Genomic DNA, 16,869 nt, shown 5'->3' on the forward strand with positions numbered 1-16,869 from the left:
ACAACACAGCCATACACAACCATACACAAGCATACACTCCAGACTAAGGCCATGCTTCTCCTCCCTGGCTCTGAGATTGCTTGGCCCCTCGGCTCCAAACCCACTCCCTTGTGCTTCTCTTTTGATGTCAGGAACAATGTGTTGTAGGTGGCATTCCACATCTGTAGTTTTTGCAGTGAAATATGGAAAATGTGCTTAAATCTGAAATGAGGCTTCATTTTAAATTAGGACCATGCTAAATGAAACATTTGACAGTTCAAGGCCATAGCTGAATGGCAGAGAGGGAGGGATGGAGGGAGAGACCCAGGGAAAGGTAGGATTTTGCACATGTGCCATACTCAGGTTGGTTATAAGTATGTTTCTCTTGGCTTCACACGAACACATGACGTCCCTGACGTACAGCAAAGGGAGCTGTACCTAAGCTAGTTTCTTTCAGAGACTAAATTAATGACGACACTGAGATCATTCACTGTCACCGAATGTAACAAAAAATAAATGCATCACCTCGTGTTGCGATGTTGGTTTGTGTATTAATAATGTTGATATTGTGCTGACAATCAACGATTTCCACCCGTAATTTTATCTCGCATCACTTAGCCATCCGTTAGGAGTCGAGGGACATCTGGTTTATCACATCCTGATGCACTAGAGAGAATTATTTCTTTTAGTCACGTCACCTAAACATGCTGAAATAAACTGCGGCTGTGTTCAGGTTAAAAACGGGTCGTGTTGAACACGTGTAGCACGTTGGTTCAAACTGGCCTGCCTGCGTGTTCTGTCATGTTTGTACAGAGGAGGAGATGAACAGTGGGACTGGTGCGCATAATCGCAGCACCATATGACCCTGTTCACAGAATCTGCAAAATATTTATAAGACAATCATTAGATTAAACATTTTCACCCTGCAGAGTTAAGACGGAGTGTAAGAAGACAGAGAGGAACATCTGGAAGTCCTTTATGCCTGATGTGGAGGAGACGTGGAGGTCTGGGGTCCTGCGAGAGGGGACGGAGACGGGGACAGGAGAGCCCAGAGAAGACCAGGAGAAGATCAGGGTGAGATAGGAGAACTGAAGGATGAGCCACAAGAGGGGGGGAGAACCTCTGAGAGATTCTGTTCTTGTGTTGACATGTAGAGATTGTGTAGTGTTCAAATGTCTTTTGATTATCTGTTATGTCCAGCCACACACACACACACACACACACTCTTTATCATCTCTGCAGATGGTTGCCTGTTTCATCCCGGTTCTTCTGTAACGTCTCGTGCCTTTCCTCACTTTTATCATGTGTTGCATTTCCACTCCTACATGTGGCCCGCAAGCATCCGTTTACATCTGTATGAGTTGTGTGTTGTGTTCTGGACCTTTCTTAACTTATCAGCTCTTGCTGTAGATAATCACATGTAGATCAATCACTGGTGGTGAGCAGACACTTTAAGCTAACATTTACACTTGTTCATCAGCAGAATTTCACACAGGGCGGAGATCAGGCACGAATGAGGTTCTGTTTCAGTATGTATACAGGCCGTTTAGCAACATATGCTGGAATTCATCTCAGCTCTAAAACATAAAAAGAGTTTGAACAAATTCCAAATGGGTTCACATACCAAAACAGTAAAATCAAGGTAAAATCATGAGCAAAATGCAAGCTACACTTTCTTAAATGTTCAAAACTTATAAAAGTAAAACCTTTATTACACATGTGATCACTTAAGCATGGCTGACTGACTTTATTGATCAGAATAAACTTGTGCGAGAATAAATCTCACTGAAACTACACAGTAACTGTCAAATTCTCTTCATGGGGTTTTAAACACCCAGACCCTAAACTGTAGGTCCTTTTTATATATCCGCGTTCAGTAAAACGGACCACTGACTGCTTGCCTTTGGCCATTATCCAGTGCAAGCCCTCCCAGCATTCTTTGCAGCAGTTGACCTTTGGAGCTGTAGGGTCAGCAGTCTCTCTGCACCCATGCTGTTCCCTGAGAACCCTGTGCAGCTGCACTGCTGTCCTACGGGTGCCTGCCCACAGGGTCAGGGTCAGGGCACTGCATTTACTGTGGGCAGAAGAGGTCTTTTATTCTGATCTGGGATCAGACCTACCCTTTCTCAGTCCCGACAGGAATAGCAGGGCAGCTTCATGACTGCAGATTCTTCAGTTAATTTCAAGGCGTTTTAAAGTAAATGAAAAAAGTAAAGTAAATGAGATCCTGTAAAGCAGTATGTAGGTGAGGCCATTTAATGTCTGTGCTACTCTCACTGTGTTTTGCAAGAGTGTGTGATTGGCAACTGAGTGGATGGACATTTCTTCATTTTTTGCATTGGGAGATGGCACTAAATCTAAATTGCAGGAAATCAATTGCTCTTAGCAAACATACAAACACAATTAGTAAACATTTGAATCACAGATGTGACTCTTGTATATTATTCAAGTCAATTCTTGCATTAATAGTCATGCTGTTTCTGTCGTATTGTTGTTATTTTAGTATTGCATTGTTATTGAATAATTATGGTTCAATCATTGCTGGAATTATGTTTCTCTGTTTGTGTGTTTGTGCAGACTAGGTGAGTTCCTGTGAGGAGGAGTCATTCCTTACAGGTGTCCAGACAAACTCATCACCACGGCAACATCCCAGACAGCAACTATTACCACAGCAACAGTAGCTTTGATCTTGGAGCCCTATGAAAACAACCTTTAACCTGGCAGTAGTAAAACACACACTCGCGCACACAGTATGCTTATTGTGTTGTATGCATGTTTGCAAGTTGCATGTATAGTATGTGTGTGTGTGAGAGACTAATGTGTTGTGCGATAGTGAGTTTAAGAATATGTGATGTCCTTTTGTTAGCGTCTTGCATTCTTTTAGCTCATGATGGGCATTTGTGCATCCGTCACTCTCTGATTTATGGCAGTCTGTCTTCACTTAAGACCTGCGAAGCGTCCGTGACTGAGGCTGGCGTGAGCTGGTTCAGTGCAGCTGATGAAGCCGTGGGGTTTGTAGTGACTTCACTGTTCAATGACACGCGCGATCCTTCTGTTCACTATACATTTATTAACTTTGTTCATCTCCGTGTCTTCTGTGGTTTCTCTCTAAAACACAGTTTCTCACTCTCTCTCTCTCTCTCTCTCTCTCTCTCTCTTTCTCTCTCTCTCACACACACACACACACACACACACACACACACACACACACACACACACACACACACACACACACACATTGCATGCCGTTTGTGAACTCATAACATTTCTGACATTTAATTCGCTGAGGACTGGATCCCTGGGTTAATAAGACATCTAATGCAAAACATCTTTTCATTTTCTTTAATCTCCCCTATTTATTACTGTTTTTAAATTACATTTAGCTCTTGTCTTCCCTTGACTTTCTTTTCCTTGAATAGATAACAGGAAGAGAAGGAGGTTGGGTATTTGTGTCTAAACAATGCTAATTTCTAAAAATGAGCAAAACAAATTAATCTTGACTGAAATCTGCGAAGGATGCTGCATCGTGTGTGGCAGACCAGGCCATGAGTGTATGAAGACGTTTGTGTGTGGCAGACCAGACATTCAGGGTTCAGAGTGTGTGAATAAGTGTGTGTGGTATCACTTACTGTGTTTCAGTCTGAGCAGACCCTTGTGGGTAATGGGAAGCAATGAGAACACCATTGTGGAAAAAGGTCATGCACACGCCTGTCAACTGCACACGCATTTTACACACACACACACACACACACACACACACACACACACACACACACACACACACACACACACACACACACACACACACACACACACACACACACACTAAGTGCACATGCATTTTACATACATATGTCTGTTGAACACACATATTTGCACACACGTCTGTAGAAGACACACATATTTTACACACACACGTCTGTAGAACACACGCAAATTTTACACACACATGATTGTAGAACATACACATATTTTACACACACACACACACATGTCTGTAGAACACACACATATTTTACACACACACGCCTGTCACATGTGGGTTTGTGACACTCCCGATCTCTTTAACCCCACGTTCCAACCACATTCATGCACATCAGGGTTCCAAACAGTGGGGGTGTACACACACACACACACACACACACACACACACACACACACACACACACATATACACACACTCTCTCTCTGATCTTAGCCTGGTCTTCATAAGTAGTAGCAGTAGTGTTAGTAGTAGTCTATGTTGATCCTTATTAATACATTAGCACAATTAAATGAATGTGTAGAAATAATAAATAATGGATAATAAAAAAAATCTGCCATTTCAGTATTTATTTCTTTAATGATATCAACACATTAAAGATTGAGGGCAGATTGTGATTCTTCAGACTTCTGATCTTTCCCTCATCCTGCTGTTTTGTATTCACAGTAGTTCTGACTCCCAGAGGTTTTCAGCGGAGAGGATCTGGCTGGGGTCACATTCAGCTGACGCTGGTGTGACTTCAATTTGCCGTAACACAAAACACAAGGGGGGAAACGTGGGAAAGTCATTGGGCGGTTTGTTGATGAACCACAACAAATACTGGTAGGACTTTGTCTCACCTTCCCAGTGGATGCACGGGGTGAACATCTTCGAACAAGACGAGGAATCCCCCTTCGCTGTAACAAGGAATCCGTTCCACTACTTCAGATGGAAAATGGTGTGTAATGGACTTCACCAGAAGAAATGTGATTATTTCTGCCATACTTTACCAACAGAGAGTTTTAAAACAGAATCTGTGAATCTCATTACTTCCCTGAAATCACTCTCTGGACGCGGCTACTTCTGGCACTTCGCAAAGGGAATGTGTGAGGTTGGGATCTTCTTGGTGCTGTTGGGCTAGGACGTCGAGCCTGCGGCTTTGGTCCTGGTTGTTGGGTTCACGTGCCGGCTCAGACACAAAGCTGCTGACTAGGAAAATGCCTCAAAAATCCCTTTACAACCATGACATCATTCACTCAGGCTCAGAAAAGCTCGACTACAGGACCGCACTCTCCTCGAGTGGTGTAATAAATGATCGATGGGACCTGTCTTTGAGCGGGTCGATGCTTTAGGTCAGAGCCGGATCGATGCAGAGCGCCTTGGCTCGTCTTCTCTGGTCTACCACGCAGTTCTCTACCTCCCACAGCTCTGTGACCATCGGCATGGTCGACCCATCCAGGGATTCTGCAGGGAATGAGACCCAGCCAGGGATTCTGCAGGGAATGAGACCCAGCCAGGTGGAGTGTGAGCTGGGGTCAGAAGAGTCTGAACTCAGTGAAGCGAGTATTCTAAACCAAAGTGCTCTCAGTGACACAATCTATCTGTTAGACTAAATCTATACTAGGAGCTGCAGTTACACCAATGGTAATGATGGTCTGACTTACAATATTAATCATTACTAAGATCCGATCATACCGTGCCTATCATCTGACGAAAGTCTTAGTTGATCCAAGCTTAAGTGAATAAAACAATATTAACTGAAGTATTTGCACATGAATGCAGTTTGAAATGTTCCAACATTGTGCAGCATTTTGTAAATGTAAATCTTTTTTGTGTAGAAATAGAGTAGAGTACAATAATTGCAAAGACCAGTATATTATTGTTAAAGTAACACTCTATCTGTGACATCAATGCTCATAAGAATATCATCTGATTTCTTAGAATTCATCACAGCAAATTTCCACTGCATTTTATACAAATGAAGTTGTACCATATACCTTCCTTATTTTAAGGTTTTAGACCATTTTGATGAGTAAGGTATTGTGTGTGTGTGTGTGTGTGTGTATGTGTGTGTGTGTATAATATACATATATAATATGATTTGTTCCACTAGGTGTAGAAATCATTCTGCAGGAATCTTGGCCTGCAGTTGCTGAAAATTAGATTTAGGTACTGAAATGCTCTGAACAGTCCATCCTGTGTCATAGATGCTCTATAGTATTAGGATCTGGGGCTATGAAAGCCAGAGAAGGAAATCTCGCTGTCATGGTCCTGTAACGAATCCATGACTATACGACCTTTGGGGCATGGTGCACAGTCCTCCTGAGAGTGTCCTGCCATGATGGGATGAACTTGGATGGCCACAAGGACCCAGGGAGTGTCCAGACAACAATTCCCACATGAAATCTGAATTCGTCTGACCAGGCGAGGCTCAGTGGTCCAAATTTGTGCCTACTGGAGCTTTTCTGCCCAATGGCACTCAAACTGGTTATACTGGTCACACTGGTTATTGCCCATCCGTGCTAAGGAACGAGGAGTTGTGCATTTAGACACGTTAATTGGAGCGTCAGTGTTGTATTCGGCTGCTGTTTGCTTTACTGTGCACTACCTGTCCACAGGTTAAACTTTTGCTGGATGTTTTTCCTCAGTCGCACACAATTCTCAGGATTCTCAGAACCCCACAAAGTGGGCAGTTTTGGAAAATACTAGCCCCAGCTAGTCTAACACTAGTCAACTAGCCACTACAACTCCCAAGCTTGTGACTGATTCACAGGCTCCTCTCCTCCTGATAACTGGATGTACCTATAGCTAATTAGCACAGTCCTTCTTATATTAGACCAGTTCCTCTTAGTCTGTGAAGTATTGCCTGTTTCCTAGTGTTTTGAAAACGGTGCATTATTAAATTACTTATTCATCCCGTTTGGTTCCTTTTGTCTTCTCTCTTCAGGTTTGTTTGCCTGTGGATGTTTTTTTCTGGATTTTAATAAAATCTGGTTTAATAAAACCACTCTGATCAGGATCTACATTACAGTGGTTAGCTTTGTCTTGACATGTCACTCTCTCTCTCTCTCTCTCTCTCTCTCTCTCTCTCTCTCTCTCTCACACACACACACACACATACACACACACACACACACACACACACACACACACAAAACATACTCAAGCGCGCACGCACAGAAAAAAATACAGGACAGCTCCAATGAGACCACTTGATAAAAACGTGATAAAATGTAACCACAAACAAATGTGCCTCTCATCTGCTTTTTGAGATGTTTGCCTACTCCTCCTTGCAGAGGGAAGGACATCTGACATGTACCACCCACTTCAGATCAGATCATGCCACAGCATCTACATGGGATTGAGGTCCGGACTTTGACGGGGCCAGTCCAGAGTGTAAATCTTCTTTCTCTTATGACATTTCTTGGTGGTTTTGCTAAAATGCTTTTGGGTCGATGTCCATCCATGCCAGCTATATATATATATATATATATATATATATATATATATATATATATATATATATATATATATATATATATATATATACATGTTTTAAACATTATCCATCCATCCATTATCTGAACCGCTTAATCCCGCTAGTCGGGGTCACGGGGGGGCTGGAGCAAATCCCAACATCTCCGGGCGAAGGCAGGGTACACCATGGGCAGGTCGCCAGTGTTTTAAACATTATGTATATATGATATGTTATATATGTATTTTATATATATATATATATATATATATATATATATATATATATATATATATGTATATGTTCTCCCATTCCTATCAGTTTGGGACCTGATGTAGTGATACTGTTGTCAGTTGCTGTCCCAGGCCAACTTAATTTGGTTTAACATGGTGAAATAATTTTACTCTGTATCATCAGTTTAGCAATTGAGACTGGAGATTCATATCCAACCAAATCTGTGGTCCATAAGTCCAAAAACGTCCAAGTCCATTTATCCTAAAGCCTTTTAACCACCAAATCCATAATCCCAAAACCACTAACCTCCTAATCCATAATTTCAAAGCCACTAACCACCAAATCTGTAATCCAAAATGAACAAGAAGGACCTACAGTTGTATTATTGCTTCTATTTAAAAATCTTTGTATGCGGTTCGCCACAGTAATGACCAGGTTAGGAGATTCTTCAGGCCTTTCAGTGCTCAGCCAGTGCAGGTTGGTGTTTGAAAGTTAATGTTTGTTAGTCCATTTTACACACTAATCTCCCATGAATAGATACATACAGTTTCTGTTTATTATCCTGATTAATATCAATGTGAAATAATAATACATTTGTAAATTCACAACTGTGTTAACACCTGCAGAAGATCCAGTATGGTATGATTTGATCTTTGAAAGAAGAAAGAAATTCTAGGTATTCAACATGGCTACTCCATTATTGTTACAGAGGTCATGTACATGTTGTAGAATTATTTATTAATGATTACAGTAAGACACACTGTGTCATAAACCACAATATTGTGTTTGTGTTGCAATATTTAAGAACTGACTGTGGAGTGAATCAAGTGTGAGAGTTTGTATTTACGAAAAAGGTCTTGGGTGAAATGGCTTGCAGCACTTGCTAGCTACATAAGCTTTGTCACTGCAGTGCAAAATGAATGAAAACATTGGACACCAAAACACGTCTTGGCTGCAAGTGGGAAATCGTGTGAACTTGCTTCTTTTGCAGAACCATTGGTGCAGTCCTAACCCAATAAATGTAGTCAAGTATATGTAACCGTAGATTCAGTTAAGGAAACACACACACACACACACACACACACACACACACACACACACACACACACACACACACACACACACACACACACGTACATACTTTCCCACTCTGGCATAATAGCATTGTGGTACACCACATTGTCTGGAGTCTTTTGTGCTTGCGGTTAAGTGACTTATGAGTGATTTGGTGTGTGTGCGTGCACGTGTGTGTGTGTGTGTGTGTGTGTGTGTGTGTGTGTGAGAGAGAGAGAGAGAGAGAGAGAGAGAGAGAGAAAGAGAGAGAGAGAGAGAGAGAGAGAGAGAGAGAGAGACTATATATGTGTGTGTGTATGTGAACATGAGAAATATGTGGTTAAAGGCTATACAGGCGAATGGGTCCTAATAGTCTTTCAGAGATAATTCTGTTGCTGTAAAAAACTCACACAGCCGTTACCGTGATACTCTTTATACCAGGGGTACTCAACTGGCGGACCGCGGTCCGGATCCGGACCCGAACGCAGTCCTGTCCGGACCCAATCTCATTCCTGATTAACTGGATACGGACCAAAACAAAACCGTAACATTTATTTCAGGGCTATTGAAACCCCCCCCCCCCCCCGCGTGTGCGCGAGTGCCTCGCGCGCTGTCGGTTCGCGAGGTCGTGCACCTCCCGAATTTTGTAACTTCGCGCGCGCCGCGCTTCAGCGCAATGAACAAAGTCACGTTTTCAGGGTTCATACACCTTTATAAGGTGGAGTTCAAGCACTTGTACGTCACTTTCAAGGTCCATTTCAATATTTCCCAGCATGTTAAACATAATTAAGTTAAATATTTATACATATACTCGAAATAATTCGCTTTTTATCACATTATTTAATGGTTGTTTATTTTAAAAACGCCCGATCTTCACGTCTTCACGTTCTCTCATGTTTCGTCCTGGAATTACAAGAGGCTCGTATTTGTTAACCTAATACAAGAGAACTATTCAGTCAGACAGATATTTGTTGTGAAACCAAGTAGTTACAATTTCAAGCATTTTAAAGTACTTTAACCTAAATTCCAGCACTTTTCAAACCTGAAACACATAGCAACATTAAAATTGGTCAGGTAAATGTTCATTCCACTGTTTTGAGGGGTGTTTCTACCACATATCGTTTCGGACAAAACACCACAACCCCAACCCCCCCCCCCCCCCCCCCCCCCCCGGACCTCAGGTCACAGGTATCTGCCAAAATTGGACCGCGGACAAATTTAGTTGAGTACGCCTGCTTTATACGTTATAGTCGTGTGGGTGGGTGTATGGGAGAGAGAGAAAGGTGAGAGCCTGTGTGTGTGAGAGTGAGAGAAAGAATGTGTGTGTGTGTGTGTGTGTGTGAGAGAGAGAGAGAGAGAGAGAGAGAGAGAGAGAGAGAACATGTGTTTGCTCCTATTTGAAGTTGAGTGTGATTAATTATGTCTCTGCCCTTTTCCCGACAAACTCTCTTCAAAGTGGGATCACAATATATTACTGATGTGTGTGTTCGTATTTTGTGTGTGCATTTTTATTTGTTCCCGCACTGCAAATGCCTGGTTCTTTAAAGCACATAGCACTTGGCTTCTGATCATAATGGGTGTTCTCTACAGTCTATGTTTTCATCTGCACACTGAGCATATTTTCTGCAGACAGAAGTGTGTGTGTGTGTGTGTGTGTGTGTGTGTGTGTGTGTGTGTGTGTTTACTGAAAACAAAGGCCTTATCAGATTTCTGGAAAGTAGCTGATTCTGATTCCCTACACATTCCCTCCTCTTCCCACAAATCCTTTCTCTCTCTCTCCTGCTCTTCTCATCTCTGTCTCTCTGTTCTTTTCTTTCTGTCTATTTCTCTTTCTTTCTGATTGTGTCTCGCTCTCTCTCTATCTCTCTCTCGATCTCTGAGGAGTAGCAGTAATGGATTCAGCTCAGAGATGACAGGATGGGGGGGGGGGGGGGAGTCAGAGAGGCCCTCTTCACCAGCTTTGATTTTTAATTCCTCTTTTCTCTCTCTCTGATTGGTGCTTTTATTCTCAGTATGTTGCCATCAGTGACAGGCACAGTTGTGATTCAGGGCTGATTAAAGGTCAGTGTGTGCGTGTGCATGTGCGCGTGAGAGCGTGTATGCCCGCGCGAGTGATCACAAGCATGTGTGTTGGGGTGAGCACATACGTGATTGGTATTGATACTCTCTAACATGTGAGACTCAGACACACAGAAGTGAAGACTAGTGCATTCATCATCTTTTTAGGACAGCAGTTCACTAGGGTAGGCCTTTGCACCAGAAACCACAGCATGGTGAAGCGTAGCCCACCTGTGGTCTGGACGCCCCCGTGGTGCTCCAGGGTTCTCGGGCTGTAGCTCACTGCAGGTGACTGGGACGTTGCAGCAGACTCGGGAGGGAGTCTCATGAGTGGAGGGTTCAGCAGAATCTCTGCAGCAGGGACCAGGTACGGCACAGGAAGCCCAAACCCACGTACCATCTGTGAGCTGGCCTACTTGCATGCACAGATAAATAGGTTAATATTTTGTTGTGTAAAACAAATGCAAAAATGGTCTATTATATATTCTGGTTAAAATGAGAGCACAGATTTCCACTAAGGTTTCAAAGTTTTATAATAATTGTTTCATTGGTAACCAGCCAAATGCACCCTGACTACTTTTAGGGGTTGCTGACAATTATGGAGAAACATAGTCAGATTTTGTTGATAAAAAGGAATTTGTCTCCTAATTCAGGAAACTGGAGTAGCCAAAAGTACATTTGATTTGTAAAATAGGCTCATCGAATTGAACCCAACAGGCATGTTTTTGTTTCTGTACAGTTTTAGAGCCCATAAATTCCATAAATGCTTCATATAACCTCAAAACCCGAGCTAAGAAAATGTGAACGGAAGTAATTGAATAACCTGTTTGGTCTTGTATTTCTCTAACCCTAAACCCACAGTCAGCATGGCAGCAGGAGCGTAAAAAATTAAGAACAGGCGTAGACCACAAGTTCTCTGTATCTGACGCTCAAAGCATCACACAACTAGCACTTTCACTCTCTCTCTCCCTCCCTCACTCTCCCCCAATCTCTCTCTCCCTCTCTACTTCTCTTCCTCTCTCTCTCCGTCTCTCTCCCTCCCTCTCTCTCCTTCTCTCTCTCTCCCTTTCTCTCTCTCCCTTTCTCTCCCTCTCTCTCACTCACTCTGCTTCCCTCTCTCCCTATCTCCCTCTCTCTCTCTCCTCTATCTCTCTCTCCCTCTCTACTTCTCTTCCTCTCTCTCTTTCTCTCCCTCTCTCTCCCTCTCTCTCTCATTCTCTCCCTTTCTCTCCCTCTCTCTCTGTGCTTCCCTCTCCCCATCTCCCTGTCTCTCCCTCTCTTCTCCCTCTCTCTCTCCCTCTCCCTCTCTCTCTCTCTCTTTCTCTCTCTCTCTCTCAACAGTGTGTGGTTCTTTTTCCTACAGTGGGTGTGCCAGCACGTGTTTTCCTCGGGTGGAACCCTGCTCCATGTGAGTCAATCCATTGGCATAGAAACCAAAAAACATTCCCAAAAAATCTTACCCGGAAATGCAGTTTTAATGACCTGGAATTAAAAATAATAATAATAAAACTGATACTACAGTCCCCCCACCACCCCCTTCATATTATTTTTGTACATAATGGTTTCATAGCTGTTAATTCTGTCATATTCAATGTCGACTAAATTATATAGTGCAAAACTTGTGCTATGTGTAACTTTAGTTACATTTCCTTATATTCCTGTTTTCTGTAATCCCATCCTGTAATCCCTTTCTGTAATCCCCTGATCCATGTGAAGGGTGCTCTTATTTGTTGTGCTGGGATTCACTCTGATTACATCACAGGGGTAACAGTCCATGTTAACAGACCGATAACTTCATCGCTGGCGCCTCTATTTTTGAGTCATGATCTTTTCCACATTCTTACCCAAAGTTACCCAATAAAATCATGATTGCAGACCACCATTTCAGTGGAAGGCAGTCCACATGCCTCTTGTTCACCCTGGTCCAAAACTTTACACAAAACCCCAGCTAGTCTGCCTTACCTTTACATACAGTATAGAGGAAAATGTAGGTCTGTTGAGTGGTTTTTATAAGAGAAGGAATATTTTACAATCATGTAATAAAACCTGAATACACCATTAAACAGATTTACAGAGATTTTGAGTGAAATACTTAGTTTTCCAAATGCTCTAACAGCATATAAAGTTTCCTTTTCACTAAGGGCTTTTACAGCCATGCTGAAATTTGCTTACGACCACATTTCTGTACCCAGGTCAGTGGAGTTGATGCTGTGTTGCAGGTTTAGCTCTTCATTAGTACACTGGTGTCTGCTTCCCAGAGATCTGGGCCCCTACTGTTTAACGTGAGTATTGACAGTACTCTAGTGTTGACGGTCTTTGCCATAAACCTTGTTTTGTGTGTGTGTGTGGTGCTGGTGGATTTTTTGAGTGACTTTAAACTGGGCATAGCAGACCCCCTCCCAACTGTAACTTCCATCCCCTTTATGTTTTCTCTCCCATCACGTCTTATTCATGGCAAGTTAGATCAAATTCATTTTTAATCCACAGATTTTGTTTGGTTTTTTGATTTTATGCAACGTTTTGCTAGAAATGTGAGATTTGTTCAAGGTATTAGGAATAATTATTAAGGAATGCTTCATTAGGATGCATTATTCATGCATTAATTATAATACTAAATACGATGGTGTTTTTTTTCCTTGCCTGGTTAAAAATGGCCTGTATGACCTGGTATGTTTTCTGAAGAGACTTCCATTCTATGCTAATTTGAATCGGTAATTGTGTGTCATATTTGCCCTTAATCTCAAGCTAAATTAACATTTACATTTTTTAGCATCCTAATTAAATGCCAATAATTGCTTTAAGTAACATAATTATTCCACATGAATCACAGGCATAATTTAGTTTTTAGTTTTGCCGCTGAGCACATTTAATATGCAGAGACTGACTGGACTGACCAGCTGTCTTAGGAACGGTTTGTCTGACCATCCATAAGTGATGCTCAGGACATCAGTAAGCAATAGTCCAGCAAGACCAATTTTCCCTGCTCTAATGAAGGCAGAAATGAAATAGAAGCAGCATGTCTGTGTCTTTCAGGCCAGGGTGCATTTTAGAACAGCTTCATCAGAGATGCTGCAATTCGCTGAAGACACAAGTGGTAGTATGCTTCGGATTCCTCATGCTCTATTAATCTAGACATATTTCAGTAGAAGATTGTTTGTTTGAACAGGAAATTTTAAGTCCTGACATGAATGTTATTAATGGTATGAACAATTATGGCTCAGTGTGTTCCAGAAGGTCTCAAGTCCTCACCTTCATCCCAGGGATCTATGTGGGTGTGTTTGTGATTTTTCACTCTACCACCTGTGCCTAGCTGTGAACTATATTACACTATAAAAAACAAAATAGCAGGTTTTATGAAGACCAAAAATGAAAATCATGTAATCATATTTATTTAATGTCCAGTGCTGCTCTTTCTGGTGTGTTTGTGTGGAGTGGTGATGATAATGATTTGTGATATTTATGTCAAAAGGATTCACCCGGTCACACTTCAAACTGCTGATCTGTGAAAATCGATGCTAAAGGACGGTTTACACCCCCTCACCCCACCCCACCAAACACACACACACACACACACACACACACACACACACACACACACACACACACACACACACACGCACACACACACACACACACACACACACAGTGTGCAGTAATTATCACTGTGATTAACAGCTGTTATGAATCTGTGATGCTACAGCAAACAGCCTTGGCTGGTCGGAGCTGACAACAGATGTCAAAGCCAACGCATCTCTATCCAAGTCCTTCCAAAATGTAATATATCTTACATTTTAATAAACATCTGATGCAAATATAAAAACAGTGATTCAGAGTGATAAGAGACATCCTTATAATTTTGGATGCACACACATAGGAAGAAGTAATGTCCCGAGATGGTGGACTTGTCTTGAGGTTACAAGAAAGAACACTATGTTTAGATGTCATAGGAGCAGCTGTCAGTCAGAAGAAAGGCCAGTGTCTCTAAACAGACAAACAGACAGACAGACAGACACACACACACACAGACACACACGTGCGCATGCACAGATATGTGGGACAGTGTGTCAGTGTGTGGGTGCTTGTTTGAGGGTTGACTGGAGGTAGGAGTGAAATGATGTAAAAGGTGATCAAATCAGACAGCTGTACAGACAAAATACAAAACCAACCCTGAAAATGCATAAAGAAGAGAATGTGTCCTCACACATCACAACCAATCAGAATGTGTCCTCACACATCACAACCAATCAGAATAACTTCTGACAGCTGACATCAGTCTGCTAGGGCAACTCTGCACAGAGGAACCTCACCGCGTCCTTCACTCCGCCCTCCACTCCATCCTTCACTCCATCCTCCACTCCATCCTTCACTCCATCATTCACTCCATCATTCACTCCATCATTCACTCCATCCTTCTCTTACACTTTCGTCCCCCGTGTCACTCTGATCTGTGCAAGGTGTCATGTGAGTGTGCTTGAGTCTAGCAGCACTGATATGATAACATGAGTCTGTGAGCTGATAAGTATGTAGGGGGGGGGGGGGGGGGGCAGAACGTTCAGCAGCTTAATGCACAGGACGTTAAGCTGAACACATCCAACAAAGAGCAGATAACAAATGTTTGGTGGCAGTGGGTCTGTGTGATCGGCCGTCTACAGCAGAGCACAATATTCATCAAAGGTGTTAACCTCTGTGCTTGATACGGATTCTTTTTAACTCATGGTTGTATGAAATCTCATGCAGAGATGTTAGAAGATAATATTACATGATGGGGCAGTCTCATGGAAAACCAGCACTTAGTCCCAGATATAACAAATCTGTCACCTAGACCCTGATTTAACAGATCTGTCACCTAGACCCAGATATAACAGATCTGTCACCTAGACCTAGATATAACAGATCTGTCCCCTAGACCCTGATTTAACAGATCTGTCACCTAGACCCAGATGTAATAGATCTGTCACCTAGACCCAGATATAATAGATCTGTCACCTAGACTCTGATTTAACAGATCTGTCACCTAGACTCTGATTTAACAGATCTGTCACCTAGACCCTGATTTAACAGATCTGTCACCTAGACCCAGATATACTAGATCTGTCACCTAGATCCTGATTTAACAGATCTGTCACCTAGACCCTGATATAACAGATGTCACCTAGACCCTGATATAACAGATCTCTCTCACTGTTCTGTGGCTTATGTCATCCTGTGTTTATTTCTTTAATTCTCACAGACAGAGGAACATGTGCCCACATCTGCCACAGAGGAAATCAGCCAGAATACATCTGTACTTCATGTTGTACTTCTTTGCACTGTTTTAACACCCTCATATATTCTTCGTGCCAAAATGACTTCTTACTGTAGTCTATTTCTCTCTCTCTCTCTGTTATTCTCTTTACCACTGTAGTTGTTTTTCTCCTCATTCTTGAACCTCTTCTCAGAACGTCACCTTGCTCCAGGGTGGTCAGCGGGTCGTGAAGGAGCGTGATGCTCCAGGGCGGTGGGTGGAGGTGCGGAGGTCACCCAGACGCCTCCTCCTCCTCTGGGCTCCTGGTGCCTTTATCAGCGGTACTGTCACCTCCCATCAGCACAGACGTGCACTCACCCCTCCGTATCGGCCCAGAGCACCGAATAAGCCGGTTGTGGTTGCTGCTTTGCTGTGTTTAGTGACGGGCGGACTTACATCGTGAGTATCGTCTGAACTTACAGACTCATCGTCTCCTCCTGCCTGTGTTTTAAGTAAGAATCTCTTGTTCTCACCTCTTACGGAGGTCAGCTGGAACTGTGTGTCTGTGAGTCAGTCCTGTGGCTGGAGACACTGCTGAGGAGGAAAACACAGGTCAGAAAAGATGGACTGAACAATCCCTCCCCCTGTCTGTGTGATTGATACATAAATATAGCTCTGACACTTTCCATGTTTGCCTCAAATAACCACAAACGCCTCTGTGTGCCTGAGTGTCTGTCCGTCTAAAAATACATCTGCTGTGTTTAATGCTGCATATTTCTGAGTGTTATTCCCCAAGAAAAGTGAAAGAATGTTTTCGGTATATACAGCTTGAAATGATCATTCATACACAAATGTGACTGTGAGTGTATTTGAGGATGGTTGTGGTAATTTTGGCTTGTTATGGTTTCTGGTTGACTGATCACCTTGAGGTAAACATGTCTGTGTCATTCCTCAGTAATCTGTTCTGTTTGAATCTATTACAGTAACAAGGCTGAGATTATAGCAACTCTGTGTGTGTGTGTGTGTGTGTGTGTGTGTGTGTGTGTGTGTGTGTGTGTGTGTGTGTGTGTGTGTGTGTGTGTGTGTGTGCGGTGCGTGTGTGTG

The 16,869-nt window shown here is 42.6% G+C and overlaps 1 long non-coding RNA gene across 2 annotated transcripts in view; it reads left to right on the plus strand.

Moving 5' to 3' along the window:
• Positions 1-6,648, plus strand: part of LOC143522516 (uncharacterized) — a 32,383-nt gene extending 25,735 nt beyond the window's left edge. For both annotated transcript variants that reach the window (XR_013133038.1, XR_013133039.1), the window contains exons 2-4: positions 909-1,053; positions 2,557-2,990; positions 3,619-6,648. This is a non-coding gene — a long non-coding RNA (uncharacterized LOC143522516). The remainder of the gene's footprint in view (positions 1-908; positions 1,054-2,556; positions 2,991-3,618) is intronic.
• The last annotated feature ends 10,221 nt before the right edge of the window (positions 6,649-16,869 follow it).

This window comes from Brachyhypopomus gauderio, chromosome 1 (assembly GCF_052324685.1).
Source record: "Brachyhypopomus gauderio isolate BG-103 chromosome 1, BGAUD_0.2, whole genome shotgun sequence".
NCBI classification, from domain to species: Eukaryota; Metazoa; Chordata; class Actinopteri; order Gymnotiformes; family Hypopomidae; genus Brachyhypopomus; species Brachyhypopomus gauderio.